At 38.8% G+C, this 24,580-nt stretch overlaps 1 protein-coding gene and 1 long non-coding RNA gene across 3 annotated transcripts in view; both read left to right on the plus strand.

The window, feature by feature from the left end:
• Positions 1-24,580, plus strand: part of SLC25A21 (solute carrier family 25 member 21) — a 503,455-nt gene that overhangs the window by 2,569 nt on the left and 476,306 nt on the right. The window lies entirely within an intron of this gene.
• Positions 5,692-15,428, plus strand: LOC116526359. The gene is made up of 3 exons (XR_004258111.1): positions 5,692-5,703; positions 12,850-12,856; positions 13,954-15,428. It is a non-coding gene; the product is annotated as an uncharacterized LOC116526359 (long non-coding RNA).

Raw genomic sequence — 24,580 nt, forward strand, 5'->3', positions numbered from 1 at the left:
TTTGTAGCTTTAGTAGAGACGGGGTTTCACCGTGTTGACCAGGATGGTCTCGATCTCTTGACCTCGTGATCCACCCGCCTCGGCCTCCCAAAGTGCTGGGATTACAGGCGTGAGCCACCGGCTTGCTCTTTTAGTTTTCCAATTGTGGTGATGAATTTGCACCAAGTTATTTACCATTTTTGGTCAAATTCCACAATGCCTAAGGTTCTGTCTTCTGTACCTGACTCGTTGATTTGTAGTACAGGACCCTGATCAAAGAAAACTCAGCTAGTCCAAAGAAAAAGTGAGTCCAATTAACATCCTAAGCTAAGACCAATGACTCATAAGCATTTGTGTAGTGATTTATGTGATCATACTATGTATTAGGCACAGCTAAACTCAAAAGAATGTTAAAAGTAGATCAAACTCAGCTGGGCATGGTGGCTCACACCTGTAATCCCAGCACTTTGGGAGGCTGAAGTGGTCGGATCACGAGGTCGAGAGATTGAGACCACCCTGGCCAACATGATGAAACCCCGTTTCTATGAAAAACGCAAAAATTAGCTGGGCATGGTGGCATGCGCCTGTAGTCCCACCTGCTTGGGAGGCTGAGGCAGGGAAATCACTTGAACCTGGGAGGCAGAGGTTGCAGAGAGCCTGGGTGACAGAGTGAGACTGTCTCAAAAAAAAAAAAAAGAGTAGATCAAACTGTAATCCTACTTGTGCTGTTTTGTTGAGTGATAAGTACTTGGCATAAATATGTGTGATTCCATCATCTATTCTTATAATTGTAACTAATACAAATAAAATTAGGACATTTATAAGATAATTTAAAAATAGCAGCACAGTTGATTGCCTGTGCTTCCTAGTGTCCTCCTCAGTCCTAACTCCATCAGTAACTGTGGAGTTATTGATAAATGATTAGAGTTATTTATACTTTTATAATATTAAAAAAGAGTTATATTTTCTTGTACTTGGCCAAAAGCATTTTCATAAAACTTTATCTTTATTGCACTGTAATAAATGTGGGCTAACCATATTACATGTACTGGTCAAGGCCAGACAAAAATTAATATACAAGAGAGACAGAATCTTAATAAAAACAGGAAATGCATTTGAATCTTTGGCACTGGGGTTCTGATCACTGATATTGTCATTGAATACAATACTACTCTGTGTGTGTGTGTGATACAACCTTTTGTTTGTAAAGGTCAAAGATATATTCTTGGCTTTCTTAGGGGAAAAAGAAACTGGGAGGTTTATGGGAAAGATACAAGGGTATCTCGTGGAATTCAAGGTCTGGGATGCATTTCTGGAACGTACTGGAATCAGGGGTTGGAGTGCTGAGGATAACTCAGGAAGTGAACTCTCTCTGTCTCTTCTCTTTGTCAAGTCGTCAAGTGTTCCTAAGGCAGCAGGGAGGCAGCTAATAATAGGGCCACAAGTATGACTACTGTACCTGTCAGGATGGCTTGCAAGACTTCCCCAGTTACTTAACTGGTTAGGAGGAAGCATGCCCAAATGCAGTCAGATAGCTTAGTAGTTAGATAGCAAAAAAAAAGTCATCATGGTGCCAGCTCCCCGTGCCCACAGCACCAGTCAGCACTGAACAGAAGGGGCCAGAGGATAGGTGGGTTGAGTGGGTCACTCTGCTGTTAAGGATCCACGTCTAAACCACAGTCACACAGTTTTAGAGACTTATGTTGAGGTCTGCAGCTGTAACTTAAAAGAGGGTAAGGTGGAAAGTCTTGCACTCAACTGAAACTAGGGAGAAGGATGAAAAGAAGCCTTGTTGCAGACTTCCACAAGATAGCAGCTCCACTCCAGGCAGCTTATCTACCCTTTCACTTGGAGAAATCACAGGGCATTCTGCCAAGACTCAGTCCAGGCTATGGTCTAACCTTGCCTGCCTGGTCCATGTGGAGATATACGAGGTTGTCAGAGTGCCACACTGTGAATCTATTTCCCTGTGTTTCCTGATGTCTTCCCCATTCTCACAATTGTCTGCTGTTTTTTGGCTCTTTAGTCTGTGTAGCAGAATGTGGTCCCCAACAGCTTCTATGTATATATGCTCTTGACTTCTTTTTCTTGGAGGGAGGGAGAAACTAACCTTTTTTTTTTCATTTCTAATCCAAAATCCTGGGGAAAAACTAAAAATAACTGAGCATTAGTAGGGGCCCACTTCTGTACCAATCAACTGTAGCTATTCCCCTGTGCAGATTGGTGGGGCAGGTGAGGTTGGGACCTCAGGGGAGATTATTTTCCAGAAAAACTAGATACATCATGAAATGGACAATAGGTATTTTCTAAAATTATATAGGCCTGTCTTTTATAAGCAGATGATTTGTAATATTTTCATTTAAAAGACTAAAGGGATTGATGCACTGACAGTTGCCTGGATAATAAACTACATATCAGAAGAAACTGATACATACGTATAAAGACTGGTCTTTAAATGTAGATTTAAAGATTCAAGTGAGAGAGTCACAGAAGCCAATGATGAGAGAGTAAGAAAAACCAGTGATGAGAACTTCAGGAAGATCAACAAGGACCAGCATTGCAGAGGGGTTAAAGATGACAATGAGAAGAGGTTACTGGATCAGACCCTTGGTACTGAAAATGTGGTCCATGGATGAGCTGCAGGAAGGAGTATGGTAGGCGTCTAGAAGTTTGTTGAAAATTTAGGATCCCAGGCCTCACCCCAGACCTACTGTAACTGCCCAGTGGGTTCATCTTGCCTGCTGCCTAGACAGAACTGATTTATCAAGACAGGAGAATTGCAATAGAGAAAGAGTAATTCACTCAGAGCCAGCTATGTAGGAGACTGGAGTTTTATTATTACTCAAATCAGTCTCCCCACGCATTGGGAGGTGAGGGATGCAGCCAGAGAGTCAGGAGTGCTGATTAGTCAGGTCAGAGATAAAATCATAGGGAGTCTATGCTGCCTTATGCTGAGTCAGTTCCTGGGTGGGCGGGGGAGGTGCACAAGATCAGATGAGCCAGTTAGATCTGGGTGGTGCCAGCTGATCCATCAAGTACAGGGTCTGTAAAATATCTCAAACACTGATTTTAGGGTTTACAATAGTGATGTTATCTCCAGGAGCAACTTGGGAAGGGTCAGAATCTTGTAGCTTCAGCTGTGTGACTCCTAAACCATACTTTCTAATCTTTTGGCTAATTTGTTACTCCCACAAAGGCAGTCTAGTCTCCTGGCAAGAAGGGGTTCTGTCTTGCGAAAGGATTGTTATCATCTTTCTTTAAACTGTAAACTACAAATGAAGTTCCTCTCAAAGTTAATTTGGCCTATGCCCAGGAATGCACAAGGACAGCTTGGAAGTCAGCAGCAAGATGGAATCGGTTAGGTCAGATTTCTTTCACTGTCTCAGTTACAATTTTGCAATGGCAGTTTCACTACCATATGAGAACCTGCATTTTGGGAGGGCCCCAAGTCATTGGTTTTCACTTAAAAGTTTAGAAGCGCTGTGTTGAAGGCCTTTGAGAAAAAAAGATTTTATAGAGGGGGAAGGTCAAAGCCAAATTGCAGAGGACTGCAAGTGAAATTTTTCTTGTTTTCGTTGCTGACCCAGACAGAAGAATGCATTTCATACTCCCTATTTTGTACCCTCAATTTAGCTTTCAGGCGTATTTTTCAACCATCTCCTACACATTCCATTCAGTTTCTGCTGAACAGGTCTGCTGACCATTTTTGACAGTTACCTGTGCTTTATACCTTTATTCCTGATCCCCTAAATGTCTCCCCCCACCCCCATTTTTAAGCTAATATTTTTATTTGTATAGAGATTAAGGGAACAATTTGATTCATTAGGTTTTCTTAACTGAAAGCCTAGAGCCTTTCAATCCTCATTAGAATATATAGCAGGATTAGAGGTAACTGGTGAGTTATTGTGCCAAATAAATATTTCCTTTCACTAATTTTTTGCCTAATGGCTTCAAAATACCTAAAAAGAACTTTCCTAACTTTACCAAGAAGATATATTTCTACCTTTTGAAATTCTATTCATTTTCCAAGGCCCAGGTTGAAAATGATTTTCTGCATAAATATTTCCCAGATGGTGTCTACAGTCCATCCAGCTTGAAATTCTCATTAACATATCAATGAGGCAAATAATAAAACTAGCTACTATTTATTGAGTAAATACTAAACGCCAGATCTGGTTCTAAGCTTTGCATGTGTTAACTTTTTTTTTTTGCTTTTTTGAGACAGAGTCTTGCTCTGTTACCAGGCTAGAGTGCAGTGGCATGATCTCGGCTCACTGCAACCTCTGCTTCCCGGCTTCACGTGATTCTCCTGCCTCAGCCTCCCCAGTAGCTGGGACTACAGGCACGCACCAACACATTCAGCTCATTTTTTTGTATTTTTAGTAGAGATGGGCTTTCACCATGTTGGCCAAGATGGTCTTGATCTGTCCACTTCAACTTCCCAAAGTGCTGGGATTACAGGCGTGAGCCACCAAGCCCGTCCATGTGTTAACATTTTTAATTGTTACCACAACACACAAGGGAAGCACTATTGTAATTCACACTTACAGACGAAGAAACTGATGCACAGGGGAATAATGAACATGCCATGGTTGCACATACATGCAGCCATTTCTACAGGAGTTGGAAAGATGAAGTCAAGTCTACTCTTATAATCTCTGTAGCTATTATTAGTTTACATTCCTTAAAATAACTCTTTTACCTACAAGTACATTCTGTACAGACTTTCTACTAAGCAGTATCTTGCTCACTCCAAATCATTTAATCTATCTAGGCAAACATTAGCCTTTAGCCAAAAGAAAATTTGGTTATTTTAGTTCTCCATCCATGCAGGGCACCTACATGCAGTTGGACACATTGTGATCTGAAAAAGGACTCTGGACATGAGAGCAAGTAGGAGCTGAAATCTAGCACATTCTCTGCTCCATGATTTGTGCATCCTAGAACAGCCATGTGTCCACTTGGGGTACACCTTTCTCTGTTTCTCACAAAAACACCAAATGTATTGACATAAGCTCTGACAGAATTCCCCTAAACATGTTAGGGCTCCCAAGATCTCTGGCCTCAGCAACTCCAGCATGTGACATCATTACTCTGTCTGCACATTGGCAGGGCTCTGGGTGGATCCTCTGTCACGTACTTGGTCAGCTTTAACTTGGAGCTAGGAGCATGGGTCCATCTCAGACCTTCCCATTCTTTCTAATGATCAGTTTGGGCCCTTCCATGTGTTCCCAAAGACCACGGGGTTGTTCTTATTTCCCATGTCATATAGGATCAGGCCCACTCAGATGATCATTCTCCCCAGAGTCTTGCAGGGATTTTGTATCCAACCTCAGAACCTCCCAGGGTCTGTGACAATACCCTGTGAGCCCACTGAGTGGTCCTGCTCTTGCTAGAACCTGTCAGGCTTCCTCCCAAGGTCATTCTTAGGCCTTGTTCACACTGAATGTCCTTCAAAAAGTGGCAACTCTAGGACCCTCCTCCTGCCTCCCAGAATCTTACTCATATTCCTCAAAGTCTGCAAGTCCCCCTCTGAATGCCTCTTACACCATTATTACCTTCTATGTATCATGTACATGAGATCACCGTGCTGGCAAGACTGATTTATTTTCCAAAATTTCCAGGTTGCTGTTTCCAGCCTTACCTTACCCATCCTTTCCAGCCCGACCTTAGTCCCTGGTATCTTTTTTTTTTTTTTTTTTTTTTGAGACAGAGTCTTGCTTTGTCACCCAGGCTGGAGTACAGTGGCGTGATCTCGGCTCACTACAACCTCCGCCTCCCAGGTTCAAGCGATTCTTTTGCCTCAGCCTTTGGAGTAGCTAGGATTACAGGCGCCAACCACCATGCCCAGTTAATTTTTATATTTTCAGTAGAGACGAAGTTTTGTCATGTTGGCCAGGTTGGTCTCAAACACCTGGCCTCAAATGATCCGCCAGCCTGGGCCTCCCAAAGTACTGGGATTACAGGTGTGAGCCACCAACACCCAGCCAGTCCCTGGTATCTTATAAGCACATCTCCATCATTTACTGTGTTTTCACTTTGTGCATCTTGCAGTTCATTGCTTTCATTTAAATTAATTGATTTAGTTCAAAGTGTTCTGGAAACAAGCTTACCAATTTTGCACTAAACACAATTCAAGTACTTTGTGTAGTGTTATCTCATTAATCACCTTCAAAGAGTCAAATAAGAGTGAAATGAAAGACTTTTTTGAGAGAGGAAAAGCTCGGATTCATGAATAGGCTTTTGGGAGATGATCTGAGAGTATATGCAAATTCTGCCTTATTTTAATAGGGAGTGAGTCCGAGGATTTTAACCTAAAAAGGCTAATAAAAAGATATAGGATGATTTCAAATTTCTTATATATCTTCATTTTCATAAGATTGCTCCGTTTTCTTACTTTAATATATTTTATTATATATATATAATATATATATAATAAATATATTAATATATTATATTAATATATTAAATATATTAATATAATATAATAATATATAGTAAATATTATATATTTATTATATATAATAAATATTATATATTTATTATATATAATATATATTATATATTTATTTTATATATAATATATATAAATTAAATTTATATATATAATATATAATATAAATATATAATATATATTTATATAATATAAACATATATTAATATGTATATAAATATATATATATTTTATATATATTAACTTTAATATAATAGTTAAAATATAGTTAAAGTAAATGTCTTAATAGTGTGTACAATAGGAGTCCTTTGGATTTTAATTTGAACTAGGTGATAAAAGGGCTGATACACCAGGGGGTAATCAAGGTTAAAATTTTGATCAAGGAAAATTCTTTTTCAAAATGGTGCAAAGGGGATGCACATGTGATTTGGATAAATGGCACCTTTGGAAATTCAGGATTTGGGAAACTGTAATTGTTTGGTAATAAATAGCAGGTTGTACTGAAACAGGTGAGCCTTTATGACACATCAAAGGGTGGCTGGAACCCATTATTGGCTAATTAGGGAGGGAAAAAAAAACATTATTTCAACCACATAGGAGGAAGCAACTCTATTGCTCAAATTAATTATAAAATACCTTTAAGGGATGTATTTTAAGTAAAATGTAGTCTTGTCTCGCTTTAAGAAAATCTAGTTCTCAAAAATCAGAATTTAAGAACAAATAAAATGTGAATTGCATAACCACATTTCAAAGGATTTCTTATTTTAACTCTACCTTTCTGAAAGATGTTTTAAAAGTGTAAATACCCTTAATATGTGGCTTTGTGATTCAACAGACATAAAACTTAAACTTTTACACAATGTTTTAAAAACATGTTGTTAAACCAACCCTTCCTCACCTCTCCTTTGCCCCTACCCTTGACTACAACATCTTAGGGTATTGAGAACCAGGTGTTTCAGAGTCTAGCAAATAGGGGTTCAGAAATGTTTGTTGACCATATTAACAAATAAATATGAAAAGCCTAAGCCATAGAATATTCTTAGGCTCCTACTCTGAAGAGAGAAAATTATTCAGGGATTCTAGTCATTAGACAATACTTGCAACAGTGCTGTATAAGTTATTTATACATTTTAAAGTATTGTCACTCTACTCTGCTATCAAACATTGAATTTATTCCATCTTCCTGTATGTTTATACACCTTAACTAACTTTTCTTCATCCTCCCCACTCCTCCCAGCTCACCCTTCCTTGGTGGTATCTTTAAAATGGCAATGAATGAAAGGAACCAGGTTAAAGGTAAAGGATTTTTACAGTTGTACTAGATTTGGATTGATTTTTCTTACCAATTTACTTTTCATTTTGCTTTAATTCTCACATTGCTATTGTATCTAAATTGGCATATAGTTATTTTCTAAATGATTAAGATCTTTGTTATGTTTGCGTCAATTCTTTTGACACTTTGCTGTTATCATGGTTTATACACATTGTAAATATTCTATCAGATTGGCATTTTTTCATTGCTATCTGTAGGCCTTGTATAAATTTGCTAGGGTTACCGGAAAAATGCACCAAAAACTGGACAGCTTAAACAACAGAAATTTCTTCTTCCACCTATTCTGTTCTGGAGGCTGGATGTCTGAAATTAAGGTGTCGGCAGGGTTGGCTCCTTCTAGAGGCAGTGAGGGAGAATCTGACCCATGCGTCTCTCCTCGCTTCTGGCAGTTGCCAGCAGTGCTTGGTATTCCTTGGTTTGTGGACACATTACTCCAATCTCTACTTCCCTCATCACTTGATATTCTCTGCCTGTCTGTCCTTATCTTTGTGTCCCTCTTCTTATAAGGACACCAGTAATTGGATTAGCGTTCACTGTAATCTAATATGATCATATTTTAACTTGATTACATCCTCAAAGATCCTATTTCCAAATTAAGTCACGTTCACAGGAATTAAGTCACAATCACAGGAGTTAAAACTTCAGCATATCTTTTTCAGGAACCAACCCACAACAGGCATTCTATTGTATTTTTCTCATATTGTGTTTCTCAAATTTACAGCCCAGATCTCAAGCTATGGTCCTGTGTTCCTCCTTTCGTAGTCAACCTTTCTGAAAAGTTCCTCACTCAGTCTTTAACCTGCTATAATTGGCATATCCATGTTTACCTTTATGCCAAAACTGCTAACTGCCATTTTTCATTCCTAATTTTATCTAATCTTTGTGGAATTTCACATCACTCATCAGTTTTTTTTCTCTTTAAAGTTGTCTCTGTGATTGATTTTTACCCTCTTCTTTTTACCTGGTCACTCTTTTTACATTTGTGCAAATGCATGGAATACATGAGAAAATTTTTTACATGTATATAAGTCATAGTGATAAAATCAGGACATTTAGGGTGTCTAATACTTAAATATAATACATTTTAAGTATAGTCATCCAACTCTGCTACCAGGCATTATTTTTGCTTCTCTTCCTTTTCCCCCTTGTCCTTCTCTTCCTCTTTATTTTCTTTTCTTCTTCTTCCTTCTTAATTCTTCCTCCTCCTCCTTCTCCTTCTTCTTCTTCCTACTCCTCCTCCTCCTTCCTTTTTTTTTTTTTTTTTTTTTTTGTTTTCATTTCCCTTTTTCCCCTTTTTTTTTTTTTTTTTCTCCTCCCCTTCCTTCCTTTTTTTTTTTTTTTTTTTTGAGATGACATCTCGCTCTTTCCCCAAGGCTGGAGTGCAGTGGCATGATCTCCACTTACTGTACCCTCTGCTTCCTGGGTTCAGGTGATTCCCCTGCCTCAGCCTCCTGAGTAGCTGGGATCGCAGGCATATACTACTATGCTCAGCTACTTTTTGTATTTTTAGTAGAGACAGGATTTCACCATGTTGGCCAGGCTGGTCTCAAACTCCTGACCTCAAGTAATCTGCCCACCTCAGCCTCCCAAAGTGCTGGGGTTACAGGTGTGAGCCACTGCGCCCCGCCTGAATTTATTTCTTCTATCTTACTATATGTTTGTACTCTTTAACCTACTCCTCTTTATTTTTCCTTTCCTGCCTTGTTCACCTTTCTCAGCCTCTGTTGTCTGTTTTTCTACTCTACTTCCATGCGTTCAAATTTTTTAGCTCCCACATGTAAGTGAGAACATGTAATATTTGTCTTTTTGTGTATGGCTTATTTCTCTTAAGATAATGACCTCCAGTTTCATCCATGTTGCTGCAAATGACATGATTTTAGTGTTTTTTAATGGCCAAATGGTATTTCATTGTCTGTAAATACCACATTTTGTTTATCCAATCATCTATTCATGGGCACTTTGGTTGATTCCATGTGTTTGCTATAGTGAATAGTGCTGCAATAAACATGCAAGTACAGATATCACTTTGATATGTGGATTTCATTTCCTTTGGGTAGATGCCCAGTAGTGGAATTGCTGAATCAAGTGGTTAGTTTTTTTGTGAAATCTCTGTATGTTTTCCATAGTGACTATACTAGTTTACATCCCCACCAACAGAATGTAAGTTTCCTTTTTCTCTGTTACCCTCACTAACATTTGTTATTTTTGTCCTCTCAATAATAGCCATTCTGACTGGGATGAGATGATATCTCACTGTGGTTTTGATTTGCATTCCTCTGATGATTACTGATGCTGACCATTTTCTCATATATGTGTTTATCTATCTTCTTTTAAGAAATGTCAGTTTCAGGAGGTTTGGGGCTGAGACGATGGGGTCTTCTAGATATACAATCATGTTGTCTGCAAATAGAGACAATTTGACTTCCTCCTTTCCTATTTGAATGCCCTTTATTTCTTTTTCTTGCCTGATTGCTCTGGCTAGAACTTCTAATTTTTGCAGTTTACCCATCTGACAAAGGGCTGATATCCAGAATTTACAAAGAACTAAAACAGATTTACAAGAAAAAAACTAACAAGCCCATTCAAAAGTGGGCAAAGGATATGAACAGACACTTTACAAAAGAAGACATACGTGAGGCCAACAAACATATGAAAAAATGCTCATCATCACTGGTCATCAGAGAAATGCAAATCAAAACTACATTGAGATACCATCTCACGCCAGTTAGAATGGCGATCATTAAAAAATCTGGAGACAACAGATGCTGGAGAGGATGTGGAGAAATAGGAACACTTTTACACTGTTGGTGGGAGTGTAAATTAGTTCAACCATTGTGGAAGACAGTGTGGCAATTCCTCAAGGACCTAGAAGTAGAAATTCCATTTGACCCAGCAATCCCATTACTGGGTATATATCCAAAGGATTACAAATTGTTCTACTATAAGGACACATGCGCACAAATGTTCATTGCAGCACTGTTTACAATAGCAAAGACCTGGAACCAACCCAAATGCCCATCGATGATAGACTGGATAAAATGTGGCACATATACACCATGGAATATTATGCAGCCATCAAAAACGATGAGTTTGGGTCCTATGTAGGGACATGGATGAACCTGGAAACCATCATTCTCAGCAAACTGACAGAAGAGCAGAAGATCAAACAACGCAAGTTCTCACTCATAGGCGGGTGTTGAACTATGAGAACACATGGACACAGGGAGGGGAGCACTACACACTGGGGTCAGTTGGGGGGAAATAGGGGAGGGACGGTGGGGGGTGGGGAGTTGGGGAGAGATAGCAAGGGGAGAAATGCCAGATGTAGGTGATGGGGAGGAAGGCAGCAAATCACACTGCCACGTGTGTTCCTATGCAACAATTTTACATGTTCTTCACATGTACCCCAAAACCTAAAATGCAATAAAATAAATAAATGGGAAAAAATAAAAATAAAAATAAAAGCCACTAAATAAGAAAAGAAAAAAAAAAGAAAAAGAAATGTCTATTCGTGTACTTTGCCTACTCTTTAATGGTACTATTTATCTTTGTCCTTTTGAGTTGTTTGAGTTTCTTATGTATTTTGGATATTAGTCCCCTCTTGGATGAATAGTTTGCAAATATTTTCTCTCATTCAATATGTTGTCTCTTCACTGCTGATTATTTCTTTTGCTATGTAGGAACTTTTTAGTTTAAGACCTGTTTGTCTATTTTTGTTTTTGTTTCCTGTGCTTTTGAGGTATTAATCATAAATCCTTTGCCTAAACCAATTTCCAGGAAAGTTTTACCTAGGTTTTCTTCTAGTATTTTTATAGTTTTGGGTCTTAAATTTAAGTGTTTAATCCATTTTGAGTTGATTTTGTTTTTTATATTGTGGAAGAAAAGGGTTTGTTTCATTCATCTGCGTGTGGTTATTCAATTTTCCTAGTACCATACTTTGAAGAGGGTATTCTGTCACCACCCAGAGCTTCTTGTCAGCTTTGTCAAAGATCAGTTAGCTGTAAATATGTGGATTTGTTCCTAGTTTCTCTATTCTGTTCCATTTGTCTAAATGTCTCTTTTTATACCAATACCATGCTGTTTTGGTTACTATAGCCTTGTACTATATTTTGAAGTCAGGCAATGTGATGCCTCAGCTTTGTTCTTTTTGCTCAGGATTGCTTTGGCTATTTTGCCTCTTTTTTGATTCTCTATGAATTTTAAGATTTTTTTTTCTATTCTGTGAAATCAAATTTTTGATAGGGATGGCATTGAATCTGTAGATTGCTTTGGGCAATGTTGTCATTTTATTGATATTAATTCTTCTCATCCATGAGCATGGGACTTTTTTCCATTTGTTTTTGTCATCTTTAATTTCTTTTACAGTGTTTTGTAGTTTACTTGCAGAGATCTTTTATCTTTTTAATTATATTTACTTCTAGGTATTTTATATTTTTTATAACTATTGTAAATGAGATTACTTTCTTGATTTCTTTCTTGACTAAATGACTATTAGTATATAAAAATGCTACTGGTTTTTGTATGCTGGTTTTATATCCTGAAACTTTACTACATTCATTTATCCAGTCTAACAGTTTTTTGGTGAAGTCTTTAAGTTTTTCTAGATAAAAGATTATATCATGAAAAAATAGGGACAGTTTGTCTTGCAGTTTTCCAATCTGAATGCCTTTTATTTCTTTCTCTTGGCTGATTGCTTTGGCTAGGGCTTCTAGTACTATGTTGCTTAGGAGTTGTAAAAGTGGTCATCCAGAACCAGTGTTCTAGTTCTGAGATTAAAGGCTTTTAACTTTTTGCCATTCAGTATGATATTAGCCATGAGTTTATCACACATCACCTTTATTGTTTTGAGATATGTCCCTTCTATGCCTAGTTATTAAGAATTTTTTTTATCAAGAAAGTATGTTGAATTTTATAAAATGCTCTTTCTGCATCTAATGAGATGATCATATGGTTTTTGTCCTTCATTCTGTTGATGTGATGTATCTCATTTATTGATTTGCATATGCTGAACTATTATTGCATCCCTGAAATAAAGCCTAATTGATAATGGTGTATTATCTTTTTGATGTGCTGTTGGTTTCAGTTTCCTTGTATTTTGTTGAGGATTTTTGTATCTGTTTTCATTAGGAACACTGGCTTGTAGTTTTCTCTTTTTGTTCTATTCTTTTCTGGTTTTGGTATCAGGGTGATACTGGCCTCATAGAATGATGGGGAGAATTGCCTCTTATTCTGTTTTTCAGAATAGTTTCAGGAGAATTGTTATTAGTGTTTTTTTGTATGTTTTGCAGAATATGTCTGTGAATTCATTAGGTCCTGTTTCATTGTTGTTTGTTGTTGTTGTTTTTGGGAGAGTTTTTATTATTGATTCAATCTTGCCACTTGTTTTTGGTCTCTTCATGTTTTCTATCTTTTCCTGATCCAATCTTTGTGGGTTGTATGTTTAAAGGAATTTATCAGTTTCCTCTAGGTTTTCCAGTTTGTCAATGTTTCGTTATTTATAGTCTCTGATGAGACTTAATCTTGTAAATAATCATGTAATCCTAGCCACAGGAGAGCCCCTTGACCATCCCAAGCCCTGAAACTGACATAGGAAGTTGATGGAGACCAAGGAACAGAGCTCCTCCAGGGAGGGGGCTCCCACACCATTTAGAAGACCTAAGAAGCCATTTTCAGGAAGGTGCAATTTTCAAAGCTAGCCTCTCATAAACTACACACTGTCCCACAGGCCAGCAGCTCCAACACTGAGATGTTACAGAAGCTCAAGCTATCACTGCTGGGCTGAGGAGTGAGATGGGAACATTCCCATAGCCAGGGCTGAGAGGCAAGCAAGACATGAGCTGCAGCAGCCAGTGCCAGGAAGCGAGTGCCACCAAGACAGGGGACTGGCATATGAGTGAACAGAATATGAGCTGGGTGGGGGCTCCTACAGCTGTGTTGAGAACAAGCTAAGCATCAGCTACCACTGCCAGTGTGGGGAGTGAACACCCCAGTCTGGGGCATAAAAGGAACATGCGTTCCCTACCCACTGGCCCAGGCTGTTGCCACAAAGATATCCACACCCTCTCCGGTGGTGGAGCCTCGGCATGGCTGCTACTGCCACTCACACAAGCACTTAGCCTGAGGCCTATTGATTACCTTGCCCACCACAGCTGGTGCCTGCTCTCACCACTGAAGGGCCTGAGCACAGCACTTCCCCCACCTTAACAGAACAGGGTCTCAACTGCTACCTCCTCAGCTGACCTACCTGCAAGCACCATGTGCAGGACTGGAGAATTCCCCACCCAGCACATCACATCTACTGCCAACATGAACACACACCACTCAAGACCCACAGAATCATCGCACTACTGCTTCTGCCATCGCCTATGCTACGCTGGCTGCCAGGTGACTCAGAACATACTTTATGACCCAGTCCACTGCTGCCACTACCAGCATCTGAGCAAGCCATCTGGAGGCCCAAAAATCAGACCTCTGGTATCCACAAGTACAGGTGGCACCATACATCACCCTGGGGCACAAAGATGGGGATATGTAACCCACCACTGTCATCACTGGGGCCTGGAGACTGACCCACTGTCATCTTAGTCTCCAACAGAACAGCACCACAAGACCTAAGAAGCTACAGGAAGGTGCCATTTTCAAAGCTAACCTCTGATAAACTGCACACTGTTCTACAGGCCAGCAGCACCAAGACTGAGACATTGCAAAAGCTCAAGCTATCACTGCTAGGATGAGGAGTGAGATGGGACCATTCCCATAGCCAGGGCGAAGAAGCAAGCAAGACATGAGCTGCAGCAGCCAGTGCTAGGAAGCAAGTGCTACACTAATGACTGTACCCCACCCACACAGATATCACCAATGCAGTTTAGAGTCAAAGAAATCGTACAAAAACTACACTACTGCATGCACTCAGAATTAAAGCCAAAGTACCTTACCACCACACTGGTCCTGATATGATTAAGATGTGATGTCTTAGTCTTGCTGTTGCTGGCCTATAGGACAATGTGCAGTTTACAAGAGGCTAGCTTTGAAAATGGCACCTTCCTGTAGCTTCTTAGGTCTTGTAAATGGTGTGGGAGCCCCCTCCCTGGAGCGGCTCTGTACCTTGGTCTCCCATCAACTTCCTATGTCACTTTCAGGGCTTGGGATGGTCAAGAGGCTCTCCTGTGGCTAGGATTGCATGATCTGGTGGTAGGGATGTGGGCTGCTCAAAGTCTGTCACTCACCCTTTCCTCATGTTGGTAAGTCACTACCAGCTCCTAGCCAAGTCTGGCCAGCGATGTTGCCTCTCTTCTTCTGTCCCCACTCTTGGTTTTTCCTGTCTCTTCTGTGTTGAATATCAACATTCTGTCTTGGATAACATATATGAAGTGTGACTGTCTATACACTATTCCAGTTCTTCTAAGTGGAGCCATAAAATCCTACTCAACCATCTTAAACCTTTCTCCCCTATTTGATTAGTCTTCTATTATCTATACTTTCCCTTCCCTCAAAAATTGATATTTTAAGTGGTTCTAAGTTATTTGCTTTACACATTCTTTTTAAAATCTATTTTTAATTCACTTTATTTATTTATTTTTCTTGTGTTTTACACATTCTAACTCCCCATACAAACCATCCACTCTTTGGCTTCAGTGTTATCTATTTGCAGGTGACTTCCAGAACTGTTGTCTATTTGCAGGTGACTTCCAGAACTGTTGTCTATTTGCAGGTGACTTCCTGCACTCTGCAGGCTCACATTTTAAAGGTATACAGCAGAAAATAACTGGGCCTGGTGGCAGGCACCTGTAGTCCTAGCTACTTGGGAGGCTAAGGTGGGAGAATCACTTATATCTTGGAAGCGGAGGTTGAGTGAGCCGAGATCATGCCACTGCACTCCAGCCTGGGTTAGAGAGTGAGACTCCACCTTAAAAAAATTGAAATAAAATGAAATTGAGAGTCAAGTAAACTCTAATGATTTTCAAAGATGTTTCAGAGATGGATTTTGAAACCAATATCAGACCCTCAAACAAACATCATTTTCTCTTCTTTGTATAGTTGTACCATTTCTATTTTGAGTTCAGTCTTTTCATTTATTCTTTTTGTCATCTTTAGAAGTCACAAATCAACTTCCTGGGATATTTGTTTGGGTTGGGTAGATCCTCCCTAACTACCATAGTTAATAAATATGATAAGATTTTAAAAAGTAAGATAAATATTATCTTTTGAGTGCTAACATTTATTGAATGCTTACTATGTGCAAAGCATCTTACTTTGCTTAAATAATCTCTATTAATTTGTAATTTTTTTTTCCTTTTGAGATGGAGTCTCTCTCTGTCGCCCAGGCTGTAGTGCAGTGGAGTGATCTCGGCTCACTGCAATCCCCTTGTCCTGGGTTCAAGTGTTTCTCTTGCCTCAGCCTCCAGAGTAGCTGGGATTATAGGCACACACCAACCTGCCTGGCTAATTTTTGTATTTTTAGTAGAGACAGGGTTTCACCATGTTAGTCAGGCTGGTCTTGAACTCCTGACCTCAAGTGATCCACCTGCCTTGGCCTCCCAAAGTGCTGGGATTCCAGACATGAAACAGTTTGTAATTTCTTGAAGATGAAAGTGAAGCTCAGAGAAATTACTTGTTCAAGGCCAATGACAGACACAGACTCAAACTCTGCTCTTTGCTTTCCAAGCTTGAGCTGTCACCCATTAATCCACCTTGCCTCTTAGTGTGCAGAAAGAGAAATCAGGTAAGCAGCCCGTTCAAGTAGTGCCTCCATAAGTCTTCTTTTTCTCTCTGGTTATGTTAAATATCATACCTTTTTCTTGAACTTGAGTAGTAATGAACAAACAGGATCTTCCCTTGTATAACAGTCTATATCTGGCTTTTGCAGATTTTTAAATGCCAGCCATAGTTTAAGTATGAAACTCTCCGTATTAACCAGCAGGGGCCTCTGGCAACATTAATGGGGGCATCTTTTTTTTCTGCCACATGCTACAGGCAACTGATCAGGAAGTGGGCTAAGCCTCCACCCTCATGTGTTGTTAACTGAATTTGTATACAACCAGTAAGATACTGGTGTGATGCAGTAGAGTGAGAGCAACCCCAGCGTGGATGGGAAGGGCCTATCTGAAAAAGGAGGGAATCTTCCGTCGCATGTAATTTAATGTCTGTAAGAACTAGAATATACCACTGTAGGGAGAACAAATAACCTCTTTTTTGGAGAAAGGTGAATGAAATTCAATAGAATTGGATGACACCTAAAATAGAATCATGGCCAAAAAGAATTTTGCAGAAAGAGAGAGAGAGAAAGAGACAACCTACCAATGTACTCATGTTTCTTGAAAAGTTACCAATATTTATCGACCGTCAAGTATACCAAATCATAATAATACATTTGTGAAAAACATTGGTTTTTGTTCTGAGTGCTTGAGGCTTCTATTGCTATTATTATCACTATCATTTTGGGAAATGATTGTAGAGGTAGGTTAAAGCACTTTGGGGTAAATTGCAAAATCTCTTCAGAGACTTGAGAATGAGCAGCATTATTTTGGAGCTTCCCCCTAGGGCAGCACATTTGATTGGCTAGTTTATCACAGTGGACATTCGTATCTCAATCTAAGATCACTGTTCTGTACTTGGTGCAGACCTATAGATGGCGCTGTCTTCCTATAATTTGAGTGATTTGCTTTTTCTTTTCTTTTTAAACAGAAAAGCTTTCTGCAGATACAGTTAGAAGTATGTTAACTACTGATTAGATTCCACCATTGCCAAGCATCTTGGCCTTGCATAGATCATAGAGAATTCTACACTTGAAAAATACAGACTGTACTTTGGAAATTAATTTTTCTTTTAATTATTCTTACCTCTGTATGGAAAAATAGATTTATGTATATAAGTGAGAAAGAGGGATGGAAGAAACTGTTTTTATTTATATAATATTTATTTTCTTTATAATGGTTCTTGCTGCAAAATTTGTATTAGAGTCCTGGATCAGATAGAAATCATTGATAAGCTTAGTTTAAATGTTATAATCTTAGAGATTACCTGAAACTCCTAAATTCCATAATTGTGTTTTTCAAAGTTCTTAGGGCTAGGGTATGTATTATAATAATAATAAATTATAAACATCTGTGAGCAGGAGCTATAATGCTAAACGCATAATTTTTATTTATGTATCTGAGATTCAAATGCTATTTCTTGTTTTAATTCAGTGGCCTTTAACATAAGAAATTGGGTATATGTATAAATAATATATTTTTCTTGAATATATGCTCTAAACAGGATTTTTTTCCTCTTCGATCCTGCTCCTTTTGTAAGGAAATTTTTAAAAGTGTAATACATACTGTGTTGTGGGTTTAGTTAATGAATGGGAAATGCCAGTACTTGCTTCTGTAAGCAAACTTTTAACCACAAGATGGCACTATAACTTTCCCATGTCTTTAAAAACATTTTTTAGTTAAATGATTACTGAATTAAATTACTTTTTTCTCTCTCAATGAGAAATGTATACAGCTAAGGAATTTTAGGATCATTCTACGGAGGATGAATATTGAAGATAATGTTCTAAATATAAGGAATATTAAAGACCATTTAGTGATTATTCATTTTTATTTTTTTTGAGTCCCACTATGTGAGTCATTTTGAGTCAGCCCAGGCTGGAGCCCAGTGGCTCTGTCTCAGCTCACCGTAACCTCCACCTCCTGGTTCAAGCGATTCTCTTGCCTCTGCCTCCTGAGTAGCTAGGACTACAGGCGGCTTCCACCATGTCTAGCTAATTTTTGTATTTTTAGTAGAGATGGGGTTTCAGCTTCCCAAAGTGCTAAGATTACAGGTGCAAGCCACAGTGCCCAGCCCTAGTGATTTTTTTTAGAGCAGTTTTTAGTTGCCCTAAGAAAACATTTACTTTATATTCTTTAAAGTTGAAATAGGAATATGATATGAAAATGGTAAGTAACTTTGTTTTACAGAGCAATATAGCTTCATTGTTTTTGCCCAGTTAAGCATTAAGAAAGTGATAATACATTTTCTGTTTCTTTGATGTGTTCATGGACATCTGCATTGGTGTATACCTTCAATTTTGAGCTCATATCTGGAGATTAGAAGTTCAAAGAAGCAAGGAAGGGAAGAAGAAGAGAGAAAAATAGAGACACTGGCATCTAAGTTAAAAAAAAAAAAACCAGTGGTATCAATGATGTTTATTTGATTCTTGTTAGCTTCACATCTTCCATAGTCAAAGAATAGATCATCTGGGCTGGGCACGGGTGGCTTACCCTGTAATCCCAGCATTTAGGGAGGCCAAAGTGGGGAGAATTGCTTGAGCCCTAGAGGTTGAGGCTATAGCGAGCCATCATTTGTTCACTCAATTTAGATCTTTAAATAGCCATCATTTGTTCACTCAATTTAGATATTTAAATAGCCACACCAATGATAATGTTTCCATTGGTGTGCTTACATAATATGTAGTATTCCATTTCACTCTGCAAAGAGGCTTTTCACAAACATCTATTTTACTTTTCCTTGATGTTTTTGTGATTAGTTTAAAAGAGTTCATTGGATCTATTTCTTTTTTTTAAGTCTTGTGAAGAGTGAGCCCCTCTAAGGAAGAGACCAAATTATGTTTATTTTGTATCTCCAGGCCTACTACACTGCTTAGAATATAGTAGCTGCTCAATAAATATATATTTATTCAATACATTTGCCACAAAACAATTCAATTTCCCTGAGACCTGTTTTGTTTATATTTCCCAGTCTAACCATACAGAAATATGACAGAGATAAAGAAAATAATCTTCTGATTTAGATGCCAAATACTTTGACCTCTTTCATAGCATCTTATTTTGCTGATGGTAGAGAGAATGTTTCTTGTAGGAATCATGGTTTCTCAGAGCAACACTTAAGACAAAACATCTGTGTTTTGACCTATGGTTTATCTAAATGAAGATGATCATTCTGATGGTCATACTAATTAGCATACTATTTAGCATAAATAGTATGATTTGCTTTCTATAATAGATAACTGACATACAATCAGTATAAAATGCACAAAATGTAGCTACACACAGAAATATTTTTTACTTTATTAACTCAATGACATCTTTTACTTTCCATTATTTATATAAGTTAGAAATATATGACAGTGTTATAAAATCACATTTGTGGGCAGGTTGAATGAAAAAAGACTCACAGTTACCATATGTAGGACAAACATATAAACAAAATGCATAAGGAAAAACAGGGCTAGGAGTGTTGGCTTATGCATGTAATCCCAGCACTTTGGGACACCCAGGTGGACAGATCACTTGAGATCAGGAGTTCAAGACTAGCCTGTCTAACATGGAGAAACCCCGTTTCTACTAAAAATACAAAAATCAACCAGGCGTGGTGGTGGGTACCTATAATCCCAGCTACTCAGGAGGCTGAGGCAGGAGAATTGCTGAACCCAGGAGGGGAAGGTTGCAGTGAACCAACATCATGCCACTGCCCTCCAGCCTGGGCAACAGACTTGAGACTCCATCTCAAAAAGAAAAGGAGATATATTTACCATGTATGAGAAAAAAGTGTGGTCTCATATAATGCCCTAAACATATATGTCATGTTTCTGTAGTTTTAGGTGAGTTTGAGATCAGGATGCATTTCCCCCTAGAACCATGTTATGCAGTTCATATACAAGCCACAAAAATCTTATTCCCTTTTTAAAACCAAAATAAGTGTGTAATAACAGCTCTCAGCCCTGGGGCAGTTAGGATTTCTAAGCCTGAATATAGGGTCCTCTGTACTTATGAGGCTAACTTCCCTGAAGGTTTTAAGAGCCTAACTGGTGGAGAATGAGATAGAGATACTCAAATGTGGAGACAGTGTGGTGGCTTCTCCTTGACAATGAGATAGGAAGGTGCCAGCAGCCAAGAAGGAAACGGTGACAGACAAGGCCAGGAGGGCCATTTGAGTAGGGCCTCATATTTCACAGAGGGCTTTTTTTTTTATGGAGTCTCGCTCTGTTGCCCAAGCTGGAGTGCAGTGGCATGATCTCAGCTCACTGCAACCTCTGCCTCTCAGGTTCAAGCAATTCTCTGCCGCAGCCTCCCAAGTAGCTGGGATTACAGCCATCTGCCACCATGCCCAGCTAATTTTTTTGTATTTTTAGTAGAGACGGGATTTCACCATCATGGCCAGGCTGGTCTTGAACTCCTGACCTTGTGATCCACCTGCCTCAGCCTCCCAAAATGTTGGGATTACAGGCGTGAGCCACCATGCCCAATCTCATAGAGGGCTTTATAAATTTAAATTTTTGATATTTCTTTCAAATACGGCCAGATATAAAGTCATTGCCTTTGTCATTGAAATTGTGTCTGTTAAAAGAATTACTATGTGAAATGTAAGCCCTTAAACTAAATTTTAATAACCCTGTTAATTGTCATTTCTTTATTTTTTATAATAATATTTTGAGAGTTCCCAAAGAATGGAAGAATCTTTCAACCTCCAAGAGGCTCTAGTCCTGGGAGATAAAAGTGAATGGGTTCTAGAGGGTCTCACTCTAGTGTTTCCTAGTACATATTTGTGCAATGAATAAATCGATGGATGGTGAACAGTCAGACAGCAGAGAAGAACCAACGGGCAAGTACAAACCAAAGAGCTGGGAATAAGGAGGCACTAAGGTTGGAGAAAATGGGAGCTGATCATTAGTATGTACAGGTTGTTATATTTTTTAGATGGAGTCTCGCTCTGTCACCAGGCTTGAGTACAGTGGAGCGATCTTGGCTCACTGCAACCTCCGCCTTCTGGGTTCAAGCGATTCTCCTGCCTCTGCCTTCTGAGTAGCTGGGACTTCGGGTGCCCACCACCACGCCCAGCTAATTTTTGTATTTTTAGTAGAGACGGGGTTTCACCATTTGGCCAGGCTGGACTTGAACTCCTGACCTCGTGATCTGCCCACCTCAGCCTCCCAAAGTGCTGGGATCACAGGCGTGAGCCACTGCGCCCTGCCAGATGCCAGCATTTTTTATGTTTTGTACAGCTTATATGAATCTATGTATTCTTACATTTGAATAAACATGAGACATGTCACACTTTTCATATATATTTTATTGACATTGCATAGCTAACAGCCACATATTAAATTAAAAGAAGATATTCCAGTTTTTAAATTGTATTGATCTGTAAGTAACATTGACATGTTTAATTAAATGTAAGAATGAATACATAATACTAATTGTTGAATAAACAATGTAAAATAATGAAGTCATTTATTATATATTAAAACATGCTCTTCTTATCAGTAGACTGTTAGCTTTATGAAGGTAAAACTCTTGGTCTGGGCTGAGTATGGTGGCTCAGGCCTGTAATCCCAGAACTTTGGGAGGCTGAGGCAGGTGGATCCCTTGAGGTCAGAGTTAGAGACCAGCCTGGGTAACATGGTGAAAACCCATCTCTACTAAAAATACAAAAGTTGGCTGGGTGTGGTTCTGTGCACCTGTAGTCCTAGCTACTTGAGGGTGGGGGCGTTGAGGTGGGAGGATTGCTTGAGCCCAGGAGATCAAGGCTGCAGTGAGCCACGTTTGTGCCACTGCACTCCAGCCTGGGTGACAGAGCAGCACCCTTTAAAAAAACAAAAAAAGAAAGAAAGAGGGAAACTCTTGGTTTGTTTGATACTCTGTTGTATCCCCATTGCCTAAGAGAACCTGGCAAAGGACAGGTACTTAATAAACATTTGTCAAATGAATAGATGAATGAATAAATGTCAAGTGTTTTGTTTCCCAATTTTTAATGTTAATTAATTTAAAACTTCTAAACTTTGCATCAAGATGGTAGAGAAGATATTTCCTAAGCAATCAGAAAGAGTGGGTGCTGTTTCCTTCATGCTCAGTGTCACTGGTGATGAGGAAAATCATTGTTCCTTGTCTGTTACCAAATTGAGACATTACCCTAGGAACCGAATGCTGTTAAAGATCTGCTATTCCATTTTATTCCTAGCAGCTACAAAGAGAAATAAAAAAGGGTCCTAGTTTTCTTGCCCTAGTTACTCTAAGTAGGAGTCAATCCAAGTCCCATTGATTCTGCAAACCTGGATATTTGTCTTCCTGAATCTCACTGTGTGTGGATGGAGACCTGTTTTTTCCCAACACCTGGCTTTCCAGGAATAGTTATAAGAAGTACAGAGTATCTGATTGTTGAGTTGCTTACAGTTTGGAAGTAGATTTGTTTTCTTAAGCTAAAATGCCACTATGTTAGTTGTATTTTTTTCCAGCCCATCTTTCTACTTTCCCCACATGCCCTCAGGGGTACCTGAGTCAATCCCACACATGTGGCAGTCATGTGACAGGGGACTTATTCAGTGGGGCCATAGCAACATAATCTTAATTTTCTGTTCTCTTCTATTAAATTCCTACTGTGGTCTCCCAAAGAGTTATTTAGCTCATCTGTGTGTGTGTGTGTGTGTGTGTGTGTGTGTGTGTGTGTGTATTTTAATAGTTTCCTCTACCCTACAAAGAGAACAGAGGTAAATCTGGGCACACAGGCATGGGGTCCCAGCTACTCCTGAGGCTAAGGCATGAGGATTGCTTGGGCCAAGGAGTTCAACTCCAGCCTGGGCAACATAGCAAGACCCCATCTCTTAAAAAAATAGAGATAGAGGTAAGATAAGGAGGTAGTGCTCTATGAGGATTCTGATGTCCTACTGCCTGATAATCAGATTCCAACTCTAATACTTACTAGCTGTGTTACCTTGAGCAGGCAGCTTAATATCTCTGTGTCTCAACCATAAAATAGAGATAATGCCATCTACTTCATAGGTTATTGGAAGGATCATATGGGTTGAGGCATGTAAAGTGCTTAGAATTGTGACTAGCATTTACTGAGTGCTCAGTATTAGCTATTAATGGAGAAAGAAAACTTACGAGTTGTTAAGAATCTTCCAAACATTAAAAAACAAAAAAACAGGCTGGTGTGGTGACTGATGTGTGTAATACCATCACTTTGGGAGGGCAAGGTGGGCTAATTGCTTGAGCTCAGGAATTCAAGACTAGCATGGGCAACATGGGAAAGCCCCATCTCCACTAAAAAAAAAAAAAAATCCCCAAAACAAAAAATTTATTCACATATGAGTGACATGTTATATAAATACATGCATGTATGCTAACTATAATTCCTTTCCATATTTATAATATAAATAGTATTTCTGTTTACATTCGAGAAACCTTATCTACTGATTTGAGGGCAGTAGAATTTTGTTTTGTGCTGGAACTTGGATATCATTAACATGATCTTTTTCACCTGATGAAGTTTTCTTTCCTTCTGCCACCCCCCAAAATAAAGTCATTACTTTGCTTCTGGAGACTTCCTTTCCAATATTCCATAGTGGGTCCACGGGGTGGTTCTTAACTAATATTCTAGTAGTCACTCTATCAAATAATTTGGTTCACTCCCCTCCTCTAAACCTACATTTTTTAAAAAAGAAGAAAATTTATATGTGTATATTTATTCTGTTTATCATTCATAGTAACTTTTGCAGTGTTAAATTGCATAACATCTTTTGAAACAAATTTTATCAATCATTAATTGAGATAAGTAATACAAAGACCTTGTCTTTAAATAAATCACTTCCATATTTCACCCCAGTGGTAAAAAGACCCCCTAATTGACAACTGCTGATTTATAGGTTAAATAGAATCTGTCAGTCCTTTTCCCAGGATTTGACAGTGACATTATTACTGAATTCTGTAATTAGCTGGTTCTCCTTTTCTCATTAGTTTCTGTATTTTTTTCTAAGCCCTCGCACCCAAGGATCAGTGCTGTCACTCAAGACCTGTCCCAAGCTTCACACCAAGGCACTGCATGCTTTTCTG

This window comes from Sapajus apella, unplaced genomic scaffold (genome assembly GCF_009761245.1).
Source record: "Sapajus apella isolate SASKATOON/1434 unplaced genomic scaffold, GSC_monkey_1.0 scaffold50, whole genome shotgun sequence".
NCBI lineage: Eukaryota > Metazoa > Chordata > Mammalia > Primates > Cebidae > Sapajus > Sapajus apella.